The sequence below is a fragment of the Humulus lupulus genome, chromosome 3 (assembly GCF_963169125.1).
Source record: "Humulus lupulus chromosome 3, drHumLupu1.1, whole genome shotgun sequence".
Lineage (NCBI taxonomy): Eukaryota > Viridiplantae > Streptophyta > Magnoliopsida > Rosales > Cannabaceae > Humulus > Humulus lupulus.
In genome coordinates, this window is record NC_084795.1 from 111282781 (window position 1) to 111299675 (window position 16895).

Sequence of the window (16895 nt, forward strand, 5' to 3'; positions counted from 1 at the left end):
ATATCTCTTCATTACAACCTGAAGATCTGTTTAATAAGGAAAGAGATGACTAATTGAATCATGTAACCCTCCTTGAGCCTATAAATATACAAGAAATGGCTCAAGGGGGATCTTTTGATCTTTTTCCGAATTACATTGCTATTATCCATCGTTTGTATTGTTTTCTCCTTCTAAGGTCTGTGAAACTCAGGAACCCTAGTTCTTTGATCACACCTTTGAAGCTCAATATTAATAATAGTATCAAGTGGTCGTAGGTCATTACCAATCACTGGGGCTGAACCACTATAATTCCTTGTGTTCTTTACTTTCTATTAGATTGTTTTCTCAAGCTTTGTACTATTTTCCTGTCATTTATCTGACTTTGTGTCGTTGACCAAAATGATGGTCAACATTCTGGTGCTTTCATTGAGAGCTTGACAAAAGATCTAATGGCGAAAACTACCAAGAAGACTGGACAGGCTGCCGCTGCACCATCCCAGCCTCCTCCCCCAAATGTGGCTGAAGACAAACCTCATTTGGAGTTTGATGAGGAGGAGTTGGATTCTGAGACCCTGAAGACAACACTGGGGGTGTTGCAAGATGAGTTGGCCAATCTGAGGGCCAATCAAGAGAATGCTGCCGAGATAATGGCGTTGTAGCAAAGGGAGATAGAGCGCCAGCGCCAGGAACTGAGCGAGCGGCGGGCGGAGATGGACCGTTGACAGAGGGATGCCATGGCAGCCCTTGAAGCATCCATCCAGCTGGCTAGGAATCAGGCTGCGCCAGCCTCCCAACCAGATCAGCCACCAAACGGGCCACCTCAAAGGGGCCCCAATCCTAGTCCTCCGCTCCAGCCAATAAGCCCTCAGAGGCCGGAGCAGCCGCCTATGCCTCAGGATGATGTCCCACCTAGGGATCCTGAGACGCAGCCTCCGTCTCAGGTTGGTCGAGGCAATCCCCCGCGCTCGAGGCAGAATAGGGCCGGGCAACAGCCCCGCAGCCCTAGACGCCCAGGGGGTGAAGAGCCGCACCCACCGAGCAAGGGGCAGCGTCCTTCTGCCAACATGAGGAACTTAGAGACAAGCTCTGCGGTCAGGGCCCCCCCACGGCATGACAATGCACGGGGACCCACCGACCAGCGCAGGCCTCCCCCTAACGCTCGGGAAATGATAGCCCAAGGAGGCAACAGAGGGAATAGTCGGTCGCACCATAGCCAGCCACGGTTCAGAGATGGCCACGGCTACAATGAAGCTGACTCAGGCAGAGGAAATGCTGGCCGAAGGAACGAAGAGAGAGGTGGAGGCAGGAGCCCCCCACCTAGAGAAGACCGACCAGCAGGTCATAACGCTAGGGGGCAGCTCAGGCAAACTAACGTCTTTAGTTGGCTCAAAGTCAGTGAGCAGCGACGAAGAGACGATGATTTGAGGGATGTACTCAACGACCGCAGAGAAAGGCACGATGCCCTGAACCAGGCTGTGCAGCAGCTGGTCGGGGGGTGAACATCACACATTGAGTACGATCGGAGGAGAGGCACCCCTTTCGTACAGAGGATTGCTGTTGCAGAAACCCCCAGTAAGTTCAAGATGCCGACACTGCGAAATTTCGACGGGTATGGAGACCCAGTATCTCATGTCAACAAGTTTGAGATACAAATGGACATTCAGAAAGTCTCTGAAGATGCTCACTGCAGGATCTTCCCAGTGACACTTTTTGATGCCGCCCAGGAGTGGTTCTTTAAGTTCCCTCCTGAAAGTATAGTATCCTAGGAGATGTTCGTGAAGGAGTTTTACGGACAGTTCTACGCGGGTCATGTGCACCCCACCGAGGCAAACCAACTGGTCGAGATACGCCAGAAAAGGGAGAGCCCTTGAAGGAATACGTTCAGCGCTTCATGCGAGCTGTAGCTGGAACCAAGACTGTGGGCGATGAAGGCAAGATGATGGCCCTAACTGCTGGGGTTAGGTGCCATTCTCCCCTTTGAAGTAGCCTCAGAAAACATGGGGTTAAAAGTACCCAGGAGTTTTTAGATCGAGCTGATCGGTACATCAAGCTCGAGGATGCGATTGCCAATGAAGGGAAATCGCCAGCAAAAGACAAGGGGCCCAAGGAAGAACCCGCCAAAGCCGCCAACGGGTCGAAGCCCAATGGCAACGGCAAAGGCAACGGGAATGGCAATGGTAAGAATGGTGGAAAGCGGGCGAGCAACGAACCCTCGACCTCCGAGAGTAAGCGCCCCAAAGGTAATCGGTATGAACTGAGATTCACCAATTACACTGCTCTTGTTGAAAGCCGAGCCGAGGTTTTCCAGGCGACCAGCTCGAGCGTGCCCTACAAACGATCCGCACCAATAAGAAAAGATATCTCCAAGAGAGATTCAACAAAGTTCTGTCATTTTCATAACGACTACGGGCACGACACTAATGACTGTAACCAGCTGAAGGATGAAATTGAGTTCCTGATAAGACAGGGACATTTAAGAAGATATGTACAAACCGCGGGAGGTTCTCAGCGAGAGGCTCAAGGTGGCAACGAGTCGGCGCCTGCACGCCAACGCTCGCCACCTTTACAGCCAGCTCTCGTGGCAGGTACCCTACTCACCATCTGTGGAGGCCCACATCTTGCAGGAGATAGTGGGAAAGCAAGGGAACGATATGCTCGAACCCTGCGCCACGACCAGGACATCGAGATGATGAGTGTTGAGGATCAAGCACCAAAAAAGGCTCGAACAGAGGAGGAATTGATCACCTTCTCTGACAACGACGCCCAGCACGTGCGATTCCCACACTCCGATCCACTGGTCGTGGACGTACAGATCGCGAACATGATGGTGAAAAGGGTGTTGGTCGATACAGGAAGTTCAGTCAACATCCTATATAAGTCCTCGCTGGAAAGGATAAAGTTTTCCGTGAAAGACCTGGAGCCATGCAACCAAACCATTTATGGTTTTTCCAGAGAAGGGCTCGCCCCAGTAGGGTCGATTAGACTCCCAGTCACAGCAGGCACTGCACCTGCTAACAGGACATTACTCACTACTTTTATAGTAGTTGATTGTCCTTCAGCGTACAACGCTGTGATAGGGAGACCAATTATGGTCGACCTGCGAGCCATCACCTCTATATGGCACCTCGCTATGAAATTCCCAACGGACGCAGGGGTAGGATGCGTGTTGGGAAACTAGAGGGAAACGAGGGAGTGGTACAACGCCTCAATCACCAAGGCAAAGAAGGGTGTATCGAAAGATGCCACCGGAAAGGAGTTGCAAATGGCAACTAATGTTCAGGCCCGCTCAGGTGATAATCTCACCAAATAGGGCATTGCCCAAAGTGAGGACAGAGACTTAGATCCTCGCTTTGGGGATTTCGAAGAAGAAGTGGGGCCCATTGAGGACCTTGAAGAGGTCCAACTCGATGAGGAAAATCCGACCAGAGTTGTGAAAGTCGGTAAAAACTTAGAGACAACAACGAAACAAGCACTGGTGGAGTTCTTAAGAAGGAACCAGGAAGTCTTTGCCTGGTCGCACAAAGACATGGTCGGAATAGATCTTGCAGTCATCAGCCATGTCCTGAACATCGACAAAAGCTTTCCACCAGTGCAACAAAAATGAAGGCTTCTCAACAAAGATAGATCAAAGGCCTTGAAAGAGGAAGTCGAGAAGCTGAAGGAGAATGGGTTCATCAGGGTGGCATTTTATCCATTGTGGGTCTCTAATCCCGTACTAGTGCCCAAGCCAAATGGCAAGTGGCGTACGTGCATGGGTTTTACAGATCTAAATAAAGCCTACCCCAAAGACTATTTCCCACTCCCGAGGATCAACCGGCTGGTCGATGCCACTGCAGGGCATGAGATCCTCTCATTCATGGATGCATACTCCGGGTATAATCAAATCAATATGCATCCCCCTGATGAAGATCACACTAGCTTTCGAACTGATACAGGGCTCTACTGTTACAAGGTGATGCCCTTCGGTTTGAAAAACACCGGTGCGACTTACCAGAGACTTGTCAACCACATGTTTAAGGAGCTGATGGGCACAAACATGGAGGTTTACGTCGACGACATGCTGGTTAAGTCGAAGAAAGCAGAAGGGATGTAAGGGATTTGCAGGAATGCTTCAACGTCCTGAATAAATATAGGATGAAGTTAAATCCCCTTAAATTCTCCTTCGGAGTAGGATCGGGAAAGTTCTTGGGATTTATAGTTAACTCGAGAGGAATTGAAGCTAATCCCGAGAAAATAAAGGCCCTGATCGAGATGAAGTCGCCAGTGAAGATTAAGGATGTCCAAAGCCTGACCGGGAGGATTGCTGCTCTCAGTAGATTCATTTCGAAATCGACAGACAAGTACGTTCCATTTTTCAATCTACTCAGAAGCAATAAGAAATTTGAATGGACAGATGAGTGTGAACAGGCCTTTCAAGCACTAAAAACGCATATGGCGCAACCACCCATCCTGTCAAAGCCGGTCGATAAAGGGACTTTGTTCATCTACTTGGCAATCACGAATTACGCTGCTAGTGTTGTTCTAGTAAGAGAAGAAGAAGGTGTGTAGAAGGCTGTCTGTTATGTAAGCAAAAGGCTGATCGAAGCAGAGTTGAGGTATCCCCCCATAGAAAGGTTAGCCTATTATTTGATTTTGGCCTCTAGGAAGCTGCGGCCTTACTTCTAAGCTCATCCAATTACGGTCTTAACCAACCAGCCTCTTTGACAAGTCCTGCAAAATCCAAAGGCTACAGGAAGATTACTAAAGTGGGTAGTCGAACTAGGGCAGTTCAACATATCTTACTTGTCGCGAGCAGCGATAAAAGGACAAGACTTGGCTGACTTCATCGCCGAATTTACAGAGCTCGCGGATGGCGAGCAGACTGAAGAGCCCAGCGAGCCTGAGTGTCAAATCCAAGCACCCTCATGGAAATTGTTTACAGACGGTTCATCCAACGAATCCCACGCACGAGCATGAGTGATATTGATAACGCCAGAAGGGCATCAATTTCACTGTGCAATCAGATTTGACTTCACTGCTTCTAACAATGAAGTCGAATATGAAGCACTACTCGCTGGATTGCAGTTGGCCAAGGATATGAACATAAAAGTGCTTGACATCTATAGTGATTCACAACTGGTGGTGAATCAAGTCTTGGGAGAGTACCAGGCGCGAGGTTCGAAGATGGTCGCCTATCTGAACAAAGCAAAGGATCTGTTAGCCCAGTTCAACAGATACAGTCTCCAGTAAGTACCTCGCGATCAGAATTCCAACGCGGACGCTTTGGCAAAGTTGGCAAGTGCAAAAGATGCTGATACTCTTAACATAGTGCCAGTCGAGCGACTATCAGTACCAAGCATCCAAGCAGCAGAAACCACTCTGGTCATCCAGATGGCGGATACATGGATGGCACCATATCTAGAGTATCTGTCAAGCGACGTACTACCAGCGAATAGGAACAAAGCCAGGACCCTTCAGCGGCAAGTTGCTAGGTATATCCTGGTCGATGGGATCCTGTACCGAAGAGGATACTCACTGCCACTCCTCAGATGTATTACCAAGGAAAAAGCCAAAGAATTGATGAAAGAGGTGCATGAAGGTTTTTGCGGGGACAATGCTGGGGGGCAAAGTCTGTCAAAAAAGATCCTAAGGCAGGGCTATTTTAGGCCAACCATGAATGAAGACTCAATGGAGTTCATGCGGAGGTGTGACAAGTGTCAGAGATTTTCTAAAATCCCACGAACAACTCCCAACGAGTTAAAGCAAATGCAGAGTCCATGGCCCTTCGCAGTTTGGGGAATATATCTAATCGGATCTTTGCCTACAGGAAAAGATGGGGTAAAGTATGCATTGGTTGCCGTCGACTACTTCACCAAATGGGTCGAGGCTGAGCCACTCGCAACCATAACGACCAAGAAAATGCTTGACTTTGTAATAAAGAGCATCATTTGTTGCTATGGATTACCAAGGAAGATAGTCTTGGATAACGGCACCCAATTTGACAGTGATCTATTCACGGACTTCTACAAACGGCATGATATTATCAAAAGCTTTTCTTCAGTCGCTCATCCCCAAGCGAATGGGCAAGTCGAAGTAGTTAACAAAACGTTGAAGGATACCCTAAAGGAAAGACTTGAAGAAGCTAAGGGAGCATGGCCAGAGCAGTTGCCTGAAGTTCTTTGGTCGTACAGAACTTCCCACCGAACAGCAACAGGTCATACCCTGTTTTCCTTGGCGTACGGGTAAGAGCTATGTTGCCTGTCGAGTTAGATCCACCCTCGCACCGCAGATTGACATATGACCAAGACTCTAACAGCCAGCTATTGATGGAATCCATGGACTCAATTGATGAGAAGCAAGAACAAGCTTAGCTCCGAGTAGCTGCGTACCAGCAAAAGGTCGCCCGGTATTTCAACTCTAAAGTGCGAGAAAGAAAATTCAGTGTTGGAGACCTCGTACTCCGAAGAGTTTTTCTAAACACCCGCGACCAAGCTGTTGGAGTACTCGGGCCTAATTGGGAAGGGCCATACCTGTTTGATGAGGTCCTTCACCCAGGCACTTATAAACTTGCACGCTTAAACGGATATCTCGTTCCTCGCTATGGGAATGGAGAACACCTGCACAAGTATTACCAATGAACAATTCTTCTTAAAGAATTGGCTTGTATAAATTTTACTTTTTACAAGTTTTGAAAAAGTGTAAGATCTTATTGATCACTCGTACAGACATGTTTAGTCCATTTATTACGAGAAATAAAAGGGACTGTGCTCAGCCAGTCATTTCTTGCCAACTATTGTATTTATTACAAGTATTTGCTCATTACGTGTGTTGTTTTGCTGTATTATAATTCTAATCATATTGCTACAAGAAATAATGTTCGAGCAGGTTCTGGTCAAGGCAAGTGACCAAGGACCTAAAGCTCCTCGATCACTTGGGGGGCATATAAGGTACAAGTAAGCAAAGCATATCGTTAAAAGGTATGTAAACACATGAGCAAAATAAGTGAAAGCATGCTAGGGCACTTAGAGTATTTTTCAAAATGTTGTTATTTTATTAAATCAAACCAAAGTGCTATGCTAAGTTTAGTCATGCGAACATATGTTATAATAATATGCAAACATATTATAATATCAAAACGAATCCTTTTACACCGCGAGCAGTCACTGCTCGGATGTAATTGTTCAAATAAAAGTAAAAGCTGTCCATGCAGCAACAAAAAATTATATTGTCTTTACATCACGACCCGTAGGTCGTGTAGTTAAAAAGATGAAATATAAGCAAAAAAGACTAAGGAGCTCAAGGATCTTGAGGAGCCGGAGGATCTTGGGAAGGGTTCTGATCAACGACGCCTGCAGCCTCGTTGTCTGCCCCATCCATCCCAGCGACCAGCGGGATTTCAGGGGAAGCAGGAACCCTTGACCTTTCTTCCTTGGCCAGCTGAGTAGCGTAGCGAGCAAGCTCGGCGTCTCTCACATTCTCGGGAAGGTAGTCGAAGTTTGCACCCTGGTTATGCTTCCAGAAATCATAGAAGCATCGAAGAGTGGCACTCTTGTACCTTTCCAAGTTGCTGGCGTTGGCTTTCTCGAGCTCCTCGATCCGGCCCTCCAGGGTAGTATTCTCCTGCCTACTCGCTTCCAAGTCCTTCTCGAGCTGTTGGGCAGCGTGGAAATTGAAGCAGTTAGACTCCTTAAATTGGTCCTTCTGCTCACGAGCTTTGTCCAGAGACCTCTGCTTCTCCTCCAACTCCTTAGCCAGTTTAGCCTTTTCCTCAAGCACCACTGTCAGTTGTTCAGCATATTTTGCCTCGACAGCTTTAAGTTCATTCTGGTGTCGTTGCTCCAAAGTTTTGGCCTGCTCGGTGACAGCACCCGAGCGGATACGGCCGGCAGTGAGGGTCAGCATGGCCTGCAGTCGGAGTAGAAGTTAGACTAACTATAAAATAAAGAAGACATGTTTCCGCAGAAAAAGATGACTTACATTGGTGAACTCGTTTAGGGCGCGGTTCAGGATCAGGTCAACATCCATCGTTTGTCGCAGCCATTGCCTCTCAACAGCGGTCGTGCTTCACAATCTTAGCGACCCTCTCCTTGACCAATTTAAAGGCACGACCAGTTATGTCACCCCAGTTGAAGCAGGATCGGCCTGCTGAGTTTGGTCGGTCGGGGCCGCGGGAGGTGGAGTCGATCCGGCTGGAGCAGGAGGAATCTGCTGCTCGCGAGGAGAGGATGGAGTTGTGGTGGCAGAGGGCCTGCATTGCGAGGCTTGTTCGCGCTGAGGAGCTTTGCTACTTTCCCTATGGTGCCTCTTGCCTGTCTTCTTTTTGCTTGGGGGAACTGCGGCAGCCTCAGGAGTGCTGTAAATATCGAACACATTTACGGAGTCCATATCTGAAAAAGAAGAAAAATATCGAACAGTGAGATAGCATAAATGACTAAGTATATAACATCAGGAAAAGAAATAAAGAAAGATTGCAAAGTCAAATACCCGAGCTATTATTACTAGTCGCTATCCTATAGACTCTACTAGTCTTATACTCACTCTTTGACATGAAGAAGTCTGGACCTAAATTTGGAGCATATTTAAAATTGTCGTCCCCGTCGAATAGGTGACAGGGAATTGGCAAGCTATCTAAAAGCAAAATAACTGTACCATTCTCGTCTGAGGACTCGTTCGAGTGTTCGATAGGCTCGGTAGCCTTCTTCTTTCCCTTCCCCAAGGGGACGGAGGGCCTCTCTGCTGGAGGGGTGCCAGCAGGTTCCCTGATCGTGACCCCGGTCGGCCTCCTTCATGGAGGCGATGTTGGCGGTTGCTTCTCGGGTTCCTCCTCGGCTGTGGCACTCCCTTTAGTTGACTCCCTCATGTCTTGATGAGGGGCCAAGAGGCCAACTAGCTTGAGATTTGCCTCTGTGACCAGATGTTTGACGCTTTTTTCTACGTCAATCATGCTGGCCAAGAGGGCAGACCTCAACTCCATATCTGGAGTTGGGTCTGGTCGCAGCCATGGGCCTGGAAAGCATTAAAAGTTTAAGAGATGGTGAAGGAGAACACTAAATAAAGGATAACAGCCAGTGGTACGAAAGTTTTACCTCCTTGAGCGAAGGCCAGGTTGTCTGCGATCATGTCAGTTGTGAGGAAGTACTCCTGGTAGTGCCTCCCCACATTTGATATATGGGTGGTGTCAGTCAGGAAGGTGCGCCCGGTTTCCTGATGACAGAAGTGAAAAAACCCTGCGCCGTCTTGGTTGGGGTTGGACTTGAGGTCGAATAGGTAATTGACCTCATGAGGAGTTGGCACGGGCCATTTCTTGTGGCTGTATAGGATATAGAGTGCAGCGAGCATCCTATATCCGTTTGGGGTTATTTGAAAAGGGGAAACTCTGAAATAGTTGGCCACCCCTTGGAAACATGAGTGAAGAGGCAAGGTAGCCCCTGCCTCGATGTGAAACCTCGACCAGGCGCTGAAGGCGCCTCTGGGCAGGTTTGCCCTTTGGTCTTGGTTAGGTTTGACTAAGGTCACCCCCGTGAGACCGTACTTCCTAATATAATTGGCGATCATCCTGATCGTCACTCTGCTCTCAGGAACTAAATGCCACTCAACATCTGGCTGAATGGCATGTTGGGGCTGAGCGTGCCTTTGGATGTTGGGGTCAGGAGCATTTTCAGCTCGACCACTGGTCGAGGGAATTTCAGCCTGAGGAGCAGGCTGATGTGAAGGAGTGGGGGTTTTCTTTTTCTGAGCTTTGGTTTTGGCACGAGCCATACTTTGAACAGGGACAGGTGAAGTGTTTGGATTGACACGAGATAATGGGATGTCAGGTATCAGTGAAGATGGTTGCTCTTTGTCCTCGAGCAATTGAGCCAATAGGTTGTCGTCTATAGGTCTTTCTCCTCCCCATGGATCTTGCATGTAAACTGCGAACAGAGAAAGGAAGAGATAAGACGCACAGCATGGGAGCTTATGTTGAAAGTTGGAATAACGTTGCTCGTGTCTACGACCAACAGCATTCTAACATAAACACTAAGTTCAATGCGAGCAGTTTGAAAAACAGATCAAAAAGCGGAAATAAAAAAGTTTTTTGGAAAAAAGTTTTTTCGACTCCGAAGGGGCAGGAAAAACCCAGTTTTTCAACTAGCCTAAAAATCAAATTTTTACTTCGATTTTACGCCCTAAACTTACGATCTTGACTATCAAACTAGCTCCTAACTCCTACAAAGCAAAACTACACTACCCTATCAAGCATCAATCAACATTCCCACAATCCTCATGCATTTCTACCCAAGAACACAATTTTTTTTCAGAACTCAAAACAGTCGTATAGCAGTATGCATGGCATGTCAAAGGGCTTGGAAGTTGAAGAAATTTACCTAGATGAAGGTTGGAGGTTCTGAAATGAAGTGACTTTGGACGTACGAATGGAGAATCCTTAGAACAGTGATGGAAGATCTTCGAAATTTTTGAGCTCTGAGGTGGAGTTCTTGAAGGTTCTTGGCAAGAAAATGGCTAGTAAAAAGTTAAAAGGTAAATTTGGGGATTATTTATAATGGCTAAGATATGTTGAAAATGGGTAATCATGAGTTACCTTTTTCAAGGCATGGGGGAGTGTAATAGTCGTCGGATGGATTACTTGGAAAACGAAAATGCATGATTGGACGTGATTAGATCACAGTTTTCAAGAACGCACGAAGGACTCTGACAGATTTCGTGGGGCATACGAAAAGTTGGTTTCCTAAGTTTACTTATTGTTGGTCTCTATAAATAAACTTGGGGGGCAAATGTTTATCCAAAAAATAGTTGTTGATGACGTGGCAATAATTTTTGACAAGTGGTCGACACGTGGCAGAGATGCTGCTCGCCTATCGACCATAGATATTTCCATATGCGAAGTTCAAGTTTTATATACGACCAGACTGGTCGCATACTTCGTATATTTATGAATAAATCTGTACAGTTGTAATGATATCCGAGAATATCTCTTCATTATAACCTGAAGATTCGTTTAATAAGGAAAGAGATGACTAATTGAATCATGTACCCCTCCTTGAGCCTATAAATATACAAGAAATAACTCAAGGGGGGATCTTTTGATCTTTTTCCGAATTACATTACTATTATCCATCGTTTGTATTGTTTTCTCCTTCTAAGGTCTGTGAAACTCAGGAACCCTAGTTCTTTGATCACACCTTTGAAGCTCAATATTAATAATAGTATCAAATGGACGTAGGTCATTACCAATCACTGGGGCCGAATCACTATAATTCCTTGTGTTCTTTACTTTCCACTAGATTGTTTTCTCAAGCTTTGTACTATTTTCCTGTCGTTTATCTGACTCCATGTTGTTCACCAAAACGAGGGTCAACAATAGTCATGTGTTTATTGGATTTTGAGGGTAATTTTTTTTTAATTTTTTCATTCATTTTCTAATTATTCCAGCTTTTTTTCCTTTCCTTTTTTCTTTTTATTTTTATTTTTTCCCTTCCTTTTTCTCTCTCTTTTTTCATTTTTTTCTACCATTTTTTCCTTTATCTTTTTATTTTTCCATCTTTTCATTTCTTTCTATTTTTTCTTTCATTTTTTTATTTCATCATTTGTTTTTATATATATATATATATATTTTTAGTTTTCTTTCCTCCTTTTTATTTTCTTTCTTTTTTCATTTTTTTCTTAATGTTTTTTTTTCATATTTTTCCTTCCGTCTTTTCTTCTTTTTTTCTAGTTATACTTTTACCCTTCCATTTTCTTTTTTTTCCTCCATTTTTTTCACATATATTTTAATATTACATAATTATTTTACTTTTTTTTTAATTTTTTGTCATTTATTATTTTTTTTTTTAACAAAATTTTCTACTATATGTAAAAAAATTATAATCAATTTTCTATGTCTTTTCTTTTCACAGTAACCCTGATAGGAACATCCAAATTTGAAAAAAAAAAATAGATATAAAAACACGAATGAATAACTAGTTACCGTGATGGGAACACTCAAATCAGGGTAACTAGTTACCCTGATGGAAAAAAAAAATCTAATATGAAAACGTGAATGGGTAACCAGTTACCCTGATGGAAATATTTAAATCTGGAAAAAAAAATGATACGAAAACGTGAATGAGTAACTCGTTACCCTAGTGGGAACATCCAAATCTGGAAAAAAAAAGATATGAAAACTTGAATAGGTAGCCAGTAACCTTGATAGGAACATCAAAATTTGGAAAGAAAAAAAATAGACATGAAAACATGAATGGGCAACCAGTTACCTTGATGGGAACATTTAAATCTGGAAGAAAAAAAAAACTGATGAAAACGTGAATAGGTAACTGGTTACCCTAGTGGAAACATCCAAATTTGGGGAAAAAATTAGATATGAAAACTTGAATAGGTAACCAGTAACCTTGATATGAACATCTAAATTTAGAAAGAAAAAAAATTAGACATGAAAATGTAAATGAGTAACTAGTTACCATGATGGGAACATTCAAATCTGAAAAATCAAAATAGAAAAAAAAAAAAAAAACTAATGAAAACGTGAATGGGTAACCGGTTACCCTAGTGGGAACATCCAAATTTGGAAAAAAAATATACGAAAACTTAAATGGATAACTAGTAACCCTGTTAGGAACATCTAAATTTGGAAAGAAAAAAAATAGATTTGAAAACGTGAATGAGTAACCAGTTACCCTGATGGGAACATTCAAATCTGGAAAAAAAAATCATATATGAAAACGTGAAAGTAATCAGTTACTTAACCCAGATAAGGAAAAAATAGTAATGATCTTTAAAAAAATGTAAAAGAAAAAGCTGGAACAAAAAAATTGATTTGATTTTTGTGCATCCTAAGATTCAGCACGAGTCTTTTAGTCAGCTCGTGTATAGCTGGCAAGTAAAGAACTATAATAGATGATCCATAAGTCTATATTCCCTTCGTAAAGGTAGCACGGTTCTTTAGGTCAATAGCACGAGCTGGAGAATGCAAAGCGATAAGCACGAGCTTGTAACGTTTATAAGGCATAGCATCCGAGACACAAGCTGACGATGCACTCAGCTTGAGGTACGCTAGAGACTTGACGTATCCTTGGATCTTTATAAACCCGGATATGTTATATAGACATGCCTGGTCAGAAATAGCATGTCCACAAATCCCTGAAATCCCGGACACGTAATATAATCATGCATGATCAGGCATCATATGTCCGATTATCTCTGAGGATCCATGATTAGTTCTACCTAATGATATGACCATACCTTAGGGTAAATTGTAATATTTATAATTTATGTGGTACAGGTCACACTAGGGGTTAAGTCACATGATGACCTCATGGCCTATCCATGGTTTTCTCTATAAATACTAGGATCTTGGATAGAAAAGGGTGGTGGTTTTTTTGTAATAAAAAAACTCTGTCAAAATTTAGAGAGGAAAACAGTAATAATAGACACGTGGACTAGGTGGATTTAACCCCCGAACCACATAAAAAAGACAAGTGTTCTTGAGAGACCTTTTCTGGTATTCTTAAGTATTATTTTCTTATTGCGGTTTACCCTTAAGCACTAATCCATCCCAGCTATTTTCATAATCCACTGTTGGCTAAAAACCGCGTCAACAGTTTGGTGCTGTCATTGAGAGAAAAAAAGGATTAGTGCTTTTGTAAAAGATTCAGATCAAAGTTCATCATGGTGATTACTCGCTCGAGACACGAGAGTGAAATGGAGCAGCCTGATGGGCAGGAGGCCCACCATATCGCTATCTCCGATGAGCATGTCCCGGAAGTTCAACAACGATCGAGAAAACAACCAATGGGCCATGGCGATACAGGAATTTCGGCGTCACTGCCTCCGAATCCAAACCCCGATTACCTGACCGCCGTAGAAATGGAAAACATATAGTTACGGAGCCATCTGGCCAGGGAAAACAAACAAATCGAGGAGGTTTTGGCTCGGTTACCTCCTCTTGCAACCGACTTTAATGTCAGGAAGAGGCAAAGTGGGTCTCATAAAACCCACAGGAATAACCAGTCCAAACCAAATCGGTCAAATAGGGTTACCACCCCAAGTTCTGTGCCCACAGCAAGAAATGCTCAACCTGAAAATCCTCCCAGGGATCATCGGCAAGACAGCCGATCAGTTAGAACCTCAACCCCAAGTTCAGTACCATCATCGCATGTGCTTGGGAATGTTCGCAGCAATTTGCGAGGAAGGGTAGGAGAAAACCCCCGAAGGCAGCCTTTTCCATCTAACCTTCCGACGTCACGATCAGATCGCCAGACGCAGAGAGCTAGAGATGGAGGAACAGAATGACCACGGGCTAATTTAATCTGCCCTGATGGGATGAGAATAGCCTCGCCAGTCAGACATCCTCCATCGTCTATAAGGCATCCAACGCCACCCCTTTCTACACGAAATGTCCCTACCTATGGGGATAGCAGGAGAAATCCTCCTCCAGCTGCCACTACCCATGTCCCCCGGGCACACGGCAATGTCCCAGATATTCAGCCACGAGCACCGAGTTTCGCTAATGGGAGTTACTGGACTGAGAGTCATCGAAGTGGTAGGACTGGCACAGATTTGAGAAATCATTTGAGTTCGGCTCAGAGCCCTCGAGTCGATCCACAGACCGATCTGTGAGATCTCCTAAACTCACAAAGGAGAAACTCAGCCTGCGGTGGAGTCAGTTACACTCACCATGAGGAAGGTCCTTTTGAAGTACGTGACAACGGGAATGTCCCACCAAACCAAGCTCAAGCTTGGAGGGACAATAACCCGCCGAACGCGTACAACCGGATGGGAGCTGTTGAACAGCCCCATAACAACCAAGGACCAAACCCTCAAAAGGTTAGCCCAAATGGAGGAGCTAATGAAAAGACTCCTATTAGAGAAGGAAAAAGATGAATATAACTCAGGGGATGAGCTCGAACTTTTCGCCCCAAGCATCGCAGCAACAACATACCCGCCGGGTTTCAGGATTCCCCATTTGTCAAAATTTGATGGAGATGGAGATCCATCCAACTACTTGGGAATGTTCAACACCCTGATGATGGCCCACAATATTGGACCCAAGCTGAGGTGCCTAGTATTCCCCTCGACTCTGGTCGAGCTAGCTAGACAATGGTTCAAGCAATACAAAAATCATTCTATCAGCTCGTGGAAGAGTTTCTCCGCTGATTTCAAGAAAGCATTTCGGGCTTCTTAGGCGGCTCACATCAAGGCGGACTCCCTCGCAAATGTAAAGCAATAGCCCAGAGAGCCTCTGAAAGCATATCTGAGTAGGTTTGCCAATGTTGCTGTGCGAGCTAGAGACGCAGATGAAAGTTCTAGGCTCATTGCGATGAGAACAGGAATTCTTGTTGGGGGTGACCTATGGAAAGAACTCCAAAGAAAGAGGGTCAACACCATGGATGAGTTCCTGAATAGGACTCAAAGGTGGATCAACTGGGAAGAATCATGAGCTTCAGTCACAGGAACCAGCCAAGTCCCTATCCAGCCCGTTGGAGCGGTAACAGATGTTGCAGCTACGGCTCAAACCGTTGCCCAGAATAACCAAGGGGGAAATAACAAGAGGAAGGGAAATGGTGAGGGCGGCCAGGGAAGTTTAAAGAAAAATAAACCCATGGAGAAGTTTAAGCCGATCTATACAACTTATGCTGACCTCACGGATACTAGAGACCGTGGAAAAAGCCAGAATCGTTAAAGAATCAAAGGGCAAAGAAAGATCCCTCAAAATTTTGTCGATTCCACAATGATATCGGTCACAACACTGATGATTGCAGGCACTTGAAGGGTGAGATCGAGACACTCATCAGGGCAGGACCTTTGACTCAGTATGCCCGAAATCGAATAACTCCCAGTCAACCCACTGGACAAAACATTCCGTCAACTTTGAAGGCCCCAGCGAGTTAGGCCAGAGCTCAGGTGAATCAGGATACCTCTCCTCTGATAATAGGAGGAGATATAACAACCATCTCTGGAGGCCCTCATCTTGAAGGCACGAGCACAGGTGCCCAGAAGAGGTATATCAATGAGCTGAAATCTCACAACAGAGTTGAGTTAGTCCCAGAGCAGTGTTTGTCTAAGCAACAATGATTGGAGAAACAACCAATAAGTTTTACTGAGGAAGATGCCAGCCATGTCCAATTCCCACATAACGATCCTTTAGTCATAACCGTCCAGCTCACCAACCGGAGAGTTAGGAGGACACTAGTGGATAATGGAAGTTCTGTGAACCTACTATTCATGTCCACATTAGAAAAAAATGGGATTGTCTGTAACAGAGCTGAAGGCAACCTCCATGATTCTGTATGGGTTTTTTGGTGAAGGGTTGGAAGCTATTGGAATAATCGAGTTAGTGATAACCTCGGGTGAAGGATCACAGACTGTCTCCAAGCTTCTCGAGTTTGTGGTCATCGATTTTTCGGCCGCGTACAATGCAATTTTGGCCCGACCTACGTCGATGGCATTCAAAGCCATAACATCTATCCGCCACCTAGCGATCAAGTTCCCCTCATCTGCGGGAATATACACTATCCGAGGCGATCAGCTTGCTGCCAGGGAATGCTACAACATTTCCATGAAGGGAAAATCACAACCCGGGCAGCAAACAATGGCCATACAGGACGAAGGCGAGGAGTCCCAGGAAGTAGGGGCTGCTTCTGGAACAGAAGAACCTCAGCAAGCCAATGGCAGGGGTATCACCCTAAGTGATGATATTGATATGCAAGTGGGCGAAAATAGATCTGAGCTCCGAGCTATTGAAGAGCTCGAAGAGGTAAATATTGATCCCAAAGATGCTTCTAGAGTCGTTAAGCTTGGGAAAATCTTGGCGATGAGAGGAAAGTGGAGCTGATAAATTTTTTACAAGGGAATCTAGATGTTTTCGCCTGGTCTCATGAAGACATGGTGGGGATAAGCCCGAGTGTGATCATGCACACCCTGAACTTGGATAAAAGCGTGCC